Source organism: Mus pahari, chromosome 11 (genome assembly GCF_900095145.1).
Source record: "Mus pahari chromosome 11, PAHARI_EIJ_v1.1, whole genome shotgun sequence".
NCBI classification, from domain to species: domain Eukaryota; kingdom Metazoa; phylum Chordata; class Mammalia; order Rodentia; family Muridae; genus Mus; species Mus pahari.
Genome location: NC_034600.1, coordinates 35,171,938 through 35,186,024, shown reverse-complemented (window position 1 = coordinate 35,186,024; position 14,087 = coordinate 35,171,938).

Here is a 14,087-nt window from a genome sequence, read left to right as displayed (position 1 = left end):
GATGGTTGTGAGCCACCATGTGGTTGCTGGGATTTGAACTCCAGACCTTCGGAAGAGCAGTCAGGTGCTCTTACCCACTGAGCCATCTCACCAGCCCCCAGAACAGATTTTTTAAAAATGTTTTTGGGATTATAATGTGATGACATCTTTTCCCTTTCCCTTTCTTCCTTCCAACCTGTACCATGCACCCCTCCTTGCTTTCTTTCCAATTTGTGACCCATTTTAAACTGTATGAATATTGTTCATATAGTATTAATACATTAGTATTGTATATGTGTAATATACATTCATTACTAACTACATAAATACAACCTGTTCAGTCCATATAATGCTATTGGTATGTATGGTTTCAGTGCTGATCATCTGGTATTGGGGAACCAATGTCCTCTTCCCTGGGTAAGACGATTTCACCAGTGAGCAGCTTTCCTTGCTTGCTTGTGGTTCTTTGTGTAGGATTGGAGCCTCCAGAGCCTTACACATTAGCCTGGATGGTTCTGTTGTCCTTGTTCATCTGTCATGTTGGTGAGACTTTACGGGTGTAGCTCTTCTGACATTTCAAGGAAACAGTCTCACAGCAATCACCCTGTTCCTCTGGCTCTTTTAATATTTCTGCCCCATGTTAGAAATGATCTCTGAACCATAGATACACAAACTGTGTTGTAAATGTATCCAATGGGACTGGGCTCCACAACTCTACATTGTGATTGGTTGTAACACAAGTTTCTTTCCTAGTTATTTCATAAAACCTCTCTTTCTATATTGAATAAGATTCAAGAAAATGGACATTATTTTCTTGTTGACACTTGGGAAGAGTGCTTAATCTTTCTCCAATAAGTGCAATAGTAACTAAGTTTCCTAGGTTAGCTTTATGGGTTTGAGGGAGCTTTCTTCTGTTCCCTGCTTGTTGACAATTTTTATCATGGATGAATATAAATTTTTGTCACTTGCTTTTGATCTACTAAAGTGAAAATATGATTTTTCTTTTTTGTTTAGTAATATTATCATTATATTGATTGATTTGCAAAAATATAACTCACCTTATAATTCTGTATTAAGCTTTATGTGGTCATGGTATTTTGTCCATTCTGTACATACAAGTTAGAGTTACTATGATTTTTGCAGTATATTTTTCTCTGTGCATGATGGATATTGGTCTTTAGGGGTTTTTTTCCTGTTGACTTTTGTTTTGCTTTTTGTTTTTTGTTTTTGTTTTTGTTTTCTTCTAATGTCTTTGCATAGTTTAGCAACACAGAATGGGTTGAGAAATACTATGTCAAGTTTTCATTTTTCTTGGTCTTTTCTTAAATATTTTATAAAAGGATACATTCTGGCTTCCTATTTTGCATGATCAAAGTCATAACTGCTGTTCCCATAGTATCTGGAATTGTGGCCCTCACATTGAAGGCTCTTAGGCTACATTCCATTGACTGCCCACATATCAGCTTTTAGCTACTGCTTTGGTAGTGCACTGACTCTGGGTTATAATCTATCCCATATTTCTTTATATAGTAGAGAGAGTCTAATACATGTTAACTCATTCTGCTGTGTTGCTTAAGGTTAACCAAAGAATATTTCAAAAAGATCAAAGAAATCATAGGCAATATTTTATGAGTAAAGCCAAAGAGGACTATAGAAGCCTGAAAGAAGCTTTTGAAACCCGAAAGGTATGTGTGTTTAATTAATATATATGTATGCATATATATACATATATGTATGCATATGTATATATATATACACACACACACACACACACACACACACACACACACATATATATATAAAACCTAGAGTCAGTAGCTGAAAGCTGATATGTAGGCAGCCAGGGAATATAGCATAAGAGCCTTTGGTATGAGGGCCATAATTCTAGCTACCATGGGAACAGCTTATTTATTTATATCATATAGCATGTATATCATATATCACCTATATCACATACACACATACATGTGTGTATGTGCATATGTATATGTATAATGTATCGCTTATATCACTACACAATCTAGACTCCTAGCACAGAAGGATTGTGCAAGCTGCTGTATCACTGAACAGATGACAGACATCAGGGGCTTGGACATGTCAGAGATTGCCTGGGGACACAGGAAAGTCTTACATTCTTGGAAAAATAAAATCACTTTGTTCTAATTAACCCCCATATAAAAACAACACACAACTAGTTGAAGAAAAATTTCCCCATGGCACTGCATGAGTGATATCCATCCTATGACTGTTTGGTGGCCATAAAGGCAGGCCTGTTTTCTGCTCAGTATGGAAGATTTCTTGTGGATGGGTTTAATTCTAGAGTTGTCTTCTGGGTTAACTGTGGCTATTCTTAGGTCCACATTGCAGCTCATCATCTTTCTTTGCCTAATCTGCTTCGTTCCCTCCTTTACAGAGAATGATTTCAAGGGTATTCTCGTGTTTGATGAGCTCCATCTCAGGTCTCCTTTTGGAGAAGGTCTGGAGGCCCAGATAGTAAGAATGGGTTAGGAGACAGGGACCACTTGCAGCAGAGCTGGTGGTGGATTTCAACACAATGAAGTACAGCACAGGGTAGGAGAGCCTTATAAACAGAACCTTTAGCATTGTTAAAACTGGAATGTTATGCTAGCAGAAGGGAACAGAAAAGCCAGAGCAAAAGGTGGGTCATTAGGAAACTATAAGGCCAAGGAGATCAGAAAATCATGCTAAGAAATGTGGGCACGAAGAACAATGAATAAAGTACACAGAACAAGGAAAAGTTGGAGGTGAGCTGTGAAACTAAGATGTCCCAGGTACCTTACAAAGAGCATCTCCATTAATGCAGGAAGGAGGAATGAGCTAAGAGCAGGACTTCCTCTGCAGTGTCCAAGCTGAAGTACAATCACATGGCAGGTGTGCTTGCCATGTGGAGGGTCAAGCTTTAGCTAGAAAAGAATGGGACCAAGACCCAGTGGGGGAGACCCATATAGCTAGGATCAATCTTGGATCCCCAGATATCTGGGAACTAGATTAACTCTCAGAAATGATGTTGACTTCTCTTCCCTATTAAAGGACAGCAATCTCTCCCTTCTTGAAGATAATGAGGAAAGCTCTCATTCCCCTCAGAGTCTATATTCAGGGCCTTTTACCCAGACCATGATTAGGTAATGAGGGACAACAGGGCCTGACAAAAAGGAAATTTCTCTATCACAAAGAGCTACAAGACCAAGCTAGCAATTCTACCAGGGGCTAGGGAATTATGCAGTCATTTGAATGAAAGAACTAGAATGTAAGATTGGGTGGAGAGCCTATTGGTGTGGATAAGAGGTTTTATTGATTGGATAAAGGAAAGTTTATTGATCACCCTAGAATGTGATACCAGGGCAACAGTGTTAGGGGATGATGTAAATTCATAGTTATAACGGCTTCTGCAAGCACAGGAAGTGATGGTCATGCTACAGGGGGTTGAGATGCCAGAATTTCTCATTTTACCTAAGTCAATACACTGTAGAACTGGGAAAGCTACCTAAATGATCATGTTTCATGGGAAAGTCCAGAGCACAGTGGTTCTCAACCTTCCTAATACCGTGACCCTTTAATACAGTTCCTCAAGTTGTAGTGATCCCCAACCATAAAATTATTTTGTTTTTACTTCATAACTATAATTTTGCTACCATGATGGATCATAATGTAAATACCTGATATGCAGAATGCAGGCGATCCCTGTGAAAAGGTCTTTGACCCCTCCTCAAGCTGAGAACCACTAGTCTAGAGGATTTATCTTTGTGGTGTAGCTGTTTCTTCTGGTTGAACATAGTCATTGCTATTTCATATCAGAGAATAGATGAGTACTGGCAAGATTTGATCACAAGATCTGGCCTATGAACTTCCTTGTGAACAAGGAAGGACTCATAAGCCATCAGATCACAAGGTGCCTCCTCTCCCTGCATTGTATAAAGGATGCTCTACAAAGTTTACCTGCTTATAAGGGACTTTTCAGTCGAGCAGCTTTTTTGTGAGTCATCCAAGAGGCAAGTAGGGACCCTTAGTGGTGTAAGTGCCAGTAAGCTGTCCAGGGAGCTTCCTGGTATTGGAGCTACAGTTGAGTCGCCTGTACTCCTGTAAGTAACCACAACAAACTCACTGACTCACGAAGCTGGACTAGACAGGGTACTTACTGTCTTTGACTGGGCAGTGACCTATTTGGGGCAAGTAGATGTTTTCTTCCACCAATCAGAAAAATCATGTCACAGTTCTCCAATATTCATATGCTAAAGTCCTAACCCCATGATGACAGCATTATGGGATAGGGCCTTTAGAAGGTGACTAAGTCATGAAAGTTGAGCCTTCAAGAGTGGGAATAGTACCCTTTCAAAGAATCCTGAGGGAGTGTGGTGGTTTGAATGAAAATGCCCCCCCAGGTTCATGAGGGAGTAGTACTATTAAGAGGTGTGGACTTACTGAAGTAGGTGTGTCCTTGTTGGAGGAAGTGTGTCACTAGGGGTGGTCTTTGAGGTTTCAAATTCTCTAGCCAGGACTGGTGTCTCTCTTCCTGCTGCCTGCCAATCCAGATGTAGAACTCTCAGCTCCTTCTCCAGCACCATGTTGCTTGGATGGATGCTGCCATGTATCCCACTATGATGACAATGGACTAAATCTCCGAACCTGTGAGCCAGCCCCAATGAAATGTTGTCCTTTAGAAGAGTCGCTGTGGTTGTGGTGCCTCTTCACAGCAATAGAACACTCACTAAGACGGGGAGTTTGTTCAGATCTTTCTCCATGTGAAGACGCAGTGAAAACATTGCCATCTAAGAACTGTCTCTTACCAAACAGAACTTGCCTGTCTGGACCTTGGAAATCCAGACCTGTAAAAAAATAAATATCTGTTCAGAAGCCACCTAGCTGATGGCTGTTTGAGCAGCCCCCAAACAGCTAACATAAATATTTACCAAAGCTAAGAGGAATACACCATTAAGAAGGGTGCCCTATCATTAAATCTTTCACAATGGCTGCTCACTGGCCAAGCCTGAGGGTAAAAGAGACCAGTAAAGCACCAGATTCAGTGACAACAATGAGGTTGCTATACTCCCCAAAGAATACTGCTGAAATAGTAGCATGTAACGCAGAAGCCACAAAATGAAAGTGGATGTAATTACTGTAATGAGTGATAACCTTGAATGGTGACCCAGGGACAACCTCTCAATGGGTTACAGAGGTCAACCAATAGAATGGATGCAGAATGGAACTAGGGAGGCCATGAGAAGCAGAACCTAAAGGATGTATGTAGAGAAGAAAAATATTTCTCCTTGCTCCTAAATCTGGAGGAGGCTGACAGGTGAAGATCTGAGTATGTAGCCCGTCTGCTGGCAGTATGCCTTCTTGTTTTGGAGAGAAACAGCCTTGCCTCATTTTAGCCCTTCCATTGGATGAGGCTTACCCACATTCTGAAGGGAAAATGTCTTTATTATGGTTCACTGATTTCAATGTTAAACTCACCCTTTGTACCTTCATAGAAACAACCATATTTGACAGACTATCAGAGCACTGTGCCCCACAGAGCTGACATATAAAATCATTCATCAAAGTTGGACAAAATAGAGAGATATCAAACAAGAATAAAATTCTACTGATACTTGTACTATCAGAACCAACCCAGTATGATCAGGAGCCTAAAGAAGATTAACCCCTGCAAAGGAGTATGGCCTCACTCAGTTTCCAGATATGAGCCAGATCTTAGGTCTGGAATCTTTAAGATAAAGGCAAGAAGAACTCTGTAATACCTCACTAAATGGGCATATTGACGATCCTATAAGTACCTGTAGACATTTAGTTGTGTTGCTTTACACTAGGAAAAGGGGAAATGCCCACAAAATTGAGAATTGTTAGATTCAAGGTCTGAGTCTCATTATACCCCTATGGTCCTCATTACTGTAAGAATATTCGAACGTAGCCAGGCAGTGGTGGCGCACGCCTTTAATCCCAGCACTCGGGAGGCAGAGACAGGCGGATTTCTGAGTTCAAGGCCAGCCTGGTCTACAAAGTGAGTTCTTGGACAGCCAGGGCTACACAGAGAAACCCTGTCTTGAAAAACCAAAACCAAAAACAAAAAAACAAAACAAAAAAACAAAAAAGAATATTCAAATGTTAGATATAACCCAATCCTGGTACTGAAAGCTTCATCTAGTGACAAGAGGTAACCAGATGGGACTCTGTCTCTCTGTTATTTGGCAATTTCGTTTAGATGTGTATACTTCATATATGTGTGTGCTTTAGGAGGTTTCTATTGTATCAGAAGATAGAGGACACTAAGAAAATAAGACCCTCTAAATCAACACACGCAAAGCTCCTGTAAACTCACAAAGATTGAATCGGCATACACTGGTCTAAACCAGGTCTCTGTGCATATATTAAGACGTCCAGTTTAGTGTTTTTATGGGATTTCTGAGGGTGGGAATAAGTGGGTCTCTGACTCTTATGCCTTCTCTTGGGCTCTTTTCCTTCTGTTGGTTTGTCTTGTCCAATTTTGATGCAATTGTTTTTGCTTTATCTTGTTATGTTTTATTTTGTTACATTAAAAACGAGAGAAAGAAAGAAAGAAAGAAAGAAAGAAAGAAAGAAAGAAAGAAAGAAAGAAAGAAAGAAAGAAAGAAAGAAAGAAAGAAAGAAAGAAAGGCTGAATGAAATTTTAGCCACTAAGGTAAAGCTGAGCAAATGGACTGTCATTTATACCTGCTGGAAGAGATAAAATCAGTTTTTTCCAATGGAGTGACACTGGGTCAGTCAACCACTTCAAGGTAGTCTTCATGTATAGGAGAAGTTGACCAACATATAGCAGACTCCACAGTTTTTTGTGTGTGCTTTTATTTGGTTACAGTTTGGTTTTTTGGTTTTTTGGTTTTCGTTTTTTTGTTTTTGTTTTCTTTATGGGTGATACTTTGTTTTCTTGGGTTGGGAGGGGCTTATTGTATTGGTTTTTTTGTTGTTGTTTGTTTTGGTTTTGTTTTTTTGTTTTTTTGTGTGAAAAAACTTAAAGTTGGGTGGGTAGAGAGTGAGAGAATCTGGAAGGACTTGGGGAAGGAGAATCATGTGATTGAAACATTTAAATTTAAACCTTGATTATAAAAAGTATTTTAAAAATATGCAGGTATTAGGGTAATTACGACTTCCATAGACTCGTGTGTTTGAATGCTTGGCCCATGGGGAGTGGCACTATTAGGGGTTGTGACCTTGTTGGAAGAAGTGAGTCACTGTTCCAGGGTGTGGAACATTCTGATTTCATTAACAAAACAGGCCCACCAGGCACTTTACCTCCTTCTTCATGATGCAAGGTGCAATCATTCCTTGGACTAGATGGTCCCTCAGCACTTAGTCCTTAAAAGTTACCAGTGTTGTCTCCTAAATCATGATGGGACTTATCATCCATACACCAGAGCACAAATATACAACTAGCTCTAGTTTATGAATAATTATCATGAAATTAGTGATGTAGTAGACTAAGATGATGCTGTTGACAGTGTCCAGATCTCTTTAGAAAATGTTGTGACAAAAAGTAGAGAACTAAAAACCACACGAGTGGATCATTTATTCTCTGGGAGAAAAAACTATTCTGCTCCTCTTTTATGACAGACGTAGAAAATAATGCATTTGCCAGATCATCAGTGGTGAGTCATATATGAAGACCATGTTCATCTCCACATCAGCCACCTCAAATGTCAATTAGAATTATGGCTTGGTTGAGTCTGTACTAACTTACTGTGTCTTCCAGGGTTCCATTGGCTTTTGATGAAGGCAGACTGGAGAATCAAGTGTAGTTATAACCTTGAGACAAGCACATTTCTCTCATCTTCTTGGGATTTACAATTGATTTTGACTCGCTATTTATGGGACAACTTACAGGGATTTCTTTTTGCCTTCCTTATAATGATAACCCTTACTCCACATACTAATATAAGGTTGTACCAACCACCAAGTATATCTTTCCTAAAATTACACACTCAGAGACAGAGGAAATGACTATGGAGATTGTAGGCCCATTTCTTGGACCTTGGTCCATACCTCATTTATTGCTATGGCCTGAATGTTTGTGTGCCTCCATAGCTCATAGATTGAAACCTAAATCTCAAACTAGTGGCATTAAGGCATAGGGCTTTTGAGAGGTAATATGTCATGGGACCAATCTGTCCTGATGAAATGAGTGACCAGAGAAGCATGAGAAAACTTTTTTGTCCCTCTGTCATAGGAGGACTTACCAAGAAAGCAACATCTATGTGGGGCATCACCAGACATCAAATTTACCAGTTCTGTAATCTTGACTTCTCAGCCTGCATAACTATAAAAACATAGTTGTTGTATTTGGTTTGGTTTGGTCAGGGGTTTCATGCATCAGGTTGATCTTGAACTTGCCATGTATCCCTGGATGACCTTGGGAATTTTATCCCACCTCTATATCCTGAGTTCTGGGATTAACTGCTATGCATCACTAGGCCTGGTTGGTTTTGTGTGGAGCTGGGAATTTAACTCAGAGCTTCATGCACACTAACCAAGCTGTGCACCGAGTCATATTTCCCAGCCTTACTCTATGAAGCAGAAAAGGTTATAGTGCTAGCCATGCTGGAGTGTGGATCGTATCACCTTCCAGAACCTAAGGATTTCACCCCACAAGAGCAGTGGTAGGAAATGATGCATATGACAAGACCTACACAATCAAATTCAGATCCCCAGGCTTGTGCATCAGGACTGTCTTAGCCACAGTGGAATATTTAACCTCTGTTGAGAGAACTAAGACATATTTGAGCCCTGATTGAGTGTCTGAGTATGGAATACCAGCTGTCTAAAACTACTCATGTGTGAAATTATTCACCAAAAATTGCTCATCCTACATGAGATTTCAGTTTAGTGAGTCAGAAGACCTTGTAGGAATCCACCCACAATGGTACAACAGAAGGACAAGAGGACACAAGCAAGCTGGGTAAACAGAGGGCTCAAACCTGTGTGTCACCCACCATTGTTATGTCAACTCCCCTCTTTCCCTTCTTCATCTCACTCTGGGTTTACATGGAACAACTCTTATAACTAGTTTCTGGAGGAGGAAAACAAAAAACAAAGAAACAAACAAAAATCAAGTTTGATTCACCAATTAATCAGCTTGGTATGTGAGAGGAAAAAAAAAAATGGATGCATTATACTGCTACATGCTTTAGAGCGGTTGTGAGAACTGGCCGAGAAGAAAAGGCACAGGCAAGAGTTGGACTGGTGAGTGTGGTCAGAGAAGTGTCCACAAGTTAGAAAGTAATCTAATTCACTGGAAGTAGTGTGTGGTATAGCTTGTCAGGAACCCAGAAGAAGGAAGATTGAGACATAAGGGACAATGGATCTTGGAGCTGGGGCTGTGATGGTTAACATTACTGTCAACTTGAGATGACTTAGAATTACTAATGAGACAATCCTCTGGGTGTGTCTACAAGGGACGATCTAGATTAGTTTAACTGAAATGCAAAGACACACCCCAATGGTGGACATTACCATTCCTTGGGCTTGAGTCCTAGACTGCATAAAAAGAAGATACCTAGCTATGCACCAGCATTCTTTGCTCCCTTTTTCCTGCCCAGGAGCACAATGTCACCAGCTGGTCTCTTATACCTGCCACCATGCCTTCTCTGCCATGATGGAAGGTATCCCTTCAAACTGTAAGCCAGAACAAGTGCTTTCTCCCTTAAATTGTCTTTTTTTCAGGTATTTTTGTCACAACAAGAAGAAAACCAACTAGGGCACATAGATGGAAGTACCAAACTGAGGATACAGTGTGAAGCTATTTATGTAACACATTTATGCCCCCAGAAGGAATCTGTAAAGAAGAGATGCAGCACCCAACGTTTGTCATCACTTACCATAGTGACAATGAGCAAAATGCCCTCAGGAGCAGAGGTGAGGTCCATGAATTGACATGACAATAGGTAAATACTTAGGGCCACTGTACTGCAGAATATCCAACCTGCCAGCAACAAGGGTCGATATTCAGAAGTTGATGCATTCCTATCCCTCAAGCTGACCTGTGAGTCACTTGTTTGACTACTCTGAGTGCCTTCCACTGTGGAAGGGCTGATGATTCATTCTGAGATAAATACATGGTCTGGGTTGTGAGAGTTCACGATTCCCCGAAGAATGATACCCTGGACTCAAATGGTGCGTAAACACAAGGAGTGTTTTAGTCTGCAGAAGTTCAGCATGTTGGTGTCTCCCATTACCAAAATAGAGAGATAAGCAAGTGAGCTCACAGGCCAGACTTAAAGCACATCAGGGGAATTCCAAGGTAGGGGACCTTTATCTTGTTTCTTCTCTAGGGACATTCCAGAACCATTACCTGGGTGGGTGGGTGGGGGGCTAGAAACTGTTGCTGGAGAGGTCTGGAAACTGCTGCTGACCCATTGTCCTTGCCTCAGACCAGGTGCCAGGGCAGCTTCTGAGGCCTGAACATCCCTGTTCTTGGAAACAGAGATTTAGGCCTAGTCTCCTGAACTGCCAATTTGAAGCCTGTCATGGCGTTAGCCTAGCCCTCTCAGGTTTTACTTTGAATTTCATTTCTGCAGAGCTCTACCTGACCAAACTATCACCTATGGAAATATTCACTCTGATAACATGGAAATCCATGTAACATTGCAGTAAAACAGGGACCTACTGAATGGCAAAAAGGTTGCAGCCATGGACTTTGGCATAAACTCTACTGGTCATAACACCCACAATTCAGAAGCTTTCACTTATGAGATACAGGATTGTCTCAACACCGCATTCCATGATGTGGGCATTACTTTGACTAAAGTTATTTATATGCATCTGTGGTCCACTGAAGAGCTACAGGGTCTTGAAATTAAAAAGGTAGAAACCAGGGTAGCTCAGAGACTCTTTGTTATTAAAATAATCGAATATCCCAGGTGTTCCTTGAAGCACAGAGGGACACCCTCCCCCCACCCAATGTTCAATGATGCAAACAACATGATTATCATCCTGGACCCAATTCTCATCTCAAAATCCAAGACAATGTTTTGTATATGACATCAAGCCTTACAAGTTCCACCTGTACTTTAAGGTACAACTTATAAGTATCTAATTAAATTTCTCTTTGGTGTTTCTACTGTCCTATTTGTATTTTGAGTCTGTTGTCTTTGTATTTATCCCTGTGATTTGGGCTTACTCCTAAATTCCTCCCAACCTTTGACGAGATAATGTCTTCCGTATGCTAATGAGGTGCTGGTGATTGGCAGTTCTGGGACACTTTCTGGTGGAGCTGACCACCAGAAGGAAGGCGACAAGATAAGTTAGAACTTTCACCTCAACCACTTGACCACAAATGGAGGAGACAGAACTTGAGAGTTAAATTAGTCACCAAGCAGCCCCTTTTATAGTCGGCCAAGCCTACCTGGCTGTTGCCAGGTAACTGTGAGGAGGAGGAGCCTACCTGGCTAGTGCCAGGTACTGTGGGGGTGCAGTTTAGACAGAATACCAACAATGAACTCATCCCTTTTCCAGTCTCCCGCTATCTACACTTGAGAAGCATTTAACTTGCTATTTTGTGGTGTGCGGTATTTTCGCTTGATTGCAGAGAACCCAGTAGGGTCTGAAGTCCTTTCTGCTGGTTGAATTCCCATGGGCTCAGAGCCTCCCACCCCCATCCCAGCCTGTGAGGCTCCGCTCTCATTGCTTTCCTGGCACCAGGAAAATTCTGCAAGAATAATGAATTTATTGTTAAATCCACTCTTCCGGCAAAAGCTGCCATTGCTGCCCCGGGAACATCTTTACATCACAAAAGTATTGGTCTCCTTTTAAAGTGAATGAATAAATGAACCAAAATACCAATGCTTTCATTTCCTGGACTCAAAAGCCATGCTTACAGTAGTAAAAGACAAACCAGTGTAACTAAGTATAGATGAAAGAGGGTGGAGTTACCTAGTGAAGCTCACATGTAAAAGCTCCCTTGGCTGAAAGACAGACCTGTCCGGAAACGAAATTGGCATTTCAGAGCCATGTAATTTATGTAAATGAGACTCTGTAAGGTATTTTATCTTGGTCATGTGCATACTCTGAAAAGAAAAAAAAAACCATCAAGATCCTCCCTGAAGATCATCACTTCCCGCTGCAACTTTCTGGGTGATTTATCAAGATACTGGACGTGAGGCCACTCCTTTAAGTGGTGGACAGTTTAAATTCCATAATTCTGACTACTTCTGAGCACCGAGTCTGGGCCCGGATCCCTCCCTAAGCCCTGGGCCACTGCTTGCGTGAACAATGGGCCCACAGCTGCCTCCGCGCAGCCGCAGTGGGCTGCAGCCAGCCTGACTGGGAATGATTAGCCTTCTCCAAGCAGCTCTTCCCCCCACCGAGTCGCTGGCAAGGATCCACTTTGGAGACAGCTCGTGTGTGCTCCTGGCGCGGCGTCTGCTGTTGTCATAGATGTCTGGGGGAGCCTGGCGGGCCCCTTGCAGCGGAGCTTCAGGACAAACGGGTGGTTTCATGGGGGTGGAAAGGATAGGGTGGGGTGAAGGCGTCTGTCCTGAGTGTGATTCCATGCAGGGGTGAAGAAGCTGATCGGAGAAATAAACTAGAAAAAGGTCCCAGCCACGCAGTAGCTCAGGAACGCCAGGGTCGGGTTTCTTTGGCCCGGAAGTCATGGACCTCAATAACCTACAGAGGACCCTAGCTAGGGCGCTTCATTGTAGTTGACCTGAGACCTCTTGGCTGTCTAAAAGCCAGCTGTAAAACAAAACTTCACATCAAAGAACAGATGTAGCTGGGAGCAAGTTACCCATACAGTGCTAAAGCTCAGAGGGCGCTGTTTTCCTGGGCGTTATATTCCCAACACCCTACAGGCATTGGAATGAAGATGTGCAAAGCCTGGGGGTTGGGGGTGGGGGGCACTCTCAAAATAATGGTCTCTCTTTTTTCCTTTAAAGAGTTTGTTTTTATTTATTTTATGTACGAGTGCCCTGTTGCTGTCTTCAGACACACCAGAAGAGGATATCAGATCCCATTACAGATGGTTGTGAGTCACCATGTGGCTGCTGGGAGTTGAACTCAGGATAAGCAACCAGTGCGTTCACCCGCCGAGTCATCTAGTCATCTCTCCAGCCCTTTTCTTTCCTTTTATTGATTGGAATGGACTCTAGGGGCTCCTGTTTGCTGAAATCGTGTTTTACCTCTAAGGTACAACCCAACCATGGGCAGATTATGGTTTTAAGTTTTAAGATCTTTCTTAACAAATCCTTATTTCTAGCTTCGGGAGTTTACTCAAATCTCTTGCCCACCTGGAAGTCAAGAGATTCTGTTTCCGGACTCTTTCATTCTAATGACCCTGTTTCACACTAAGAAAGGGTGCTAGTGCTTCAGTCTGCAGATAACATCTAAGAGGGGGGGAAATTACAGAAATAAAACTGAAGAGAAGAAATCATTTGGGAGTAATATACGCTCAAAACGTGATAAGATCTAAGAAGCCTAAATCCCCAACGACAAGTGGGAACCTGCGCACTGACCTGCAGGGTCCAAAATGGCCTACTCAATAGGGGTTTGTCTTTCCCCCTTTCAAACACAAAGCCCCTAACTGTTAGCAGGTCATTTTTAAGTGGCACTGTAGCTCTTTCTTTTAACTGGTACAAAACAATCTCTTGCATCATGAAGGATGACTCACTCCGGGACCCAGACGTCCCTATGGTATCTGATTTCTTCCCCAGACACTTAGATATGACCCTGGGTCAGAAGAGCTTTTCACCCTGGTCATATTTTTCTTCCTTGTTTAATTCAACACTGTTTTGTACTTATAAGGAATTGTTACCCTAATAATCTTTCTGCCAAATTGGCCTTAATATAATCCACCTATCACTGACCGACTACAAGAGAAAAATTAAACAAATGTTTTGCTGTTGTCCCTTCTCCCTGGGGGTGGAGCTTCTGAAGCCAGAAAGCCACTTGGATCGTGTATACAACGTTGGTAATTGCATTCCTAGATTCTACGAAATGCCACAGTTCTCTCCAGACTCCAAAATAGATGTTGCAAACAATGACAATTACTGCCCAGACATTTCCAAACACAGCAGGTTACTGGCTGAGGCTATGATGGAAACCCTAAAAAATATATAAATATT